This window comes from Haliaeetus leucocephalus, unplaced genomic scaffold (assembly GCF_000737465.1).
Source record: "Haliaeetus leucocephalus isolate CR32 unplaced genomic scaffold, Haliaeetus_leucocephalus-4.0 Scaffold866, whole genome shotgun sequence".
Classification (NCBI taxonomy): Eukaryota; Metazoa; Chordata; class Aves; order Accipitriformes; family Accipitridae; genus Haliaeetus; species Haliaeetus leucocephalus.
In genome coordinates this window covers 495090-495440 of record NW_010973302.1, presented here as the reverse complement: position 1 = coordinate 495440, position 351 = coordinate 495090, and positions in this window count along the sequence as shown.

Genomic DNA, 351 nt, shown 5'->3' with positions numbered 1-351 from the left:
AGGCGGGCGGGCTGTCACCCACCGCCCTCCCCACACACAGCCTGACTGCCCTCACATTCTCCCACCCGGGACGCTCCCACACGGCCCTCCCCGCCACGAAGCCCTCAGGCAGCCCCTACACAGGTCCTGTGGGGTCCCATCGCTTGAGGGGACGCGCCCGGCTTCGGCCGGAGAGAAGGCATGCGGTGGTGAGGGTGAAATGGCGGGAGGGGAACGGCGGCCGGCAGCCATCGCCAAGGGCTGTTGGCGACGTAGAGGATTGCTGAGGTAAATGAGGCGGGAGGGAGACCTGGCTGCGGGCTAACGGCACGCCCCCGGGGTTGGGTTTCCCGCGGGGGAGGAGGAGGAGGG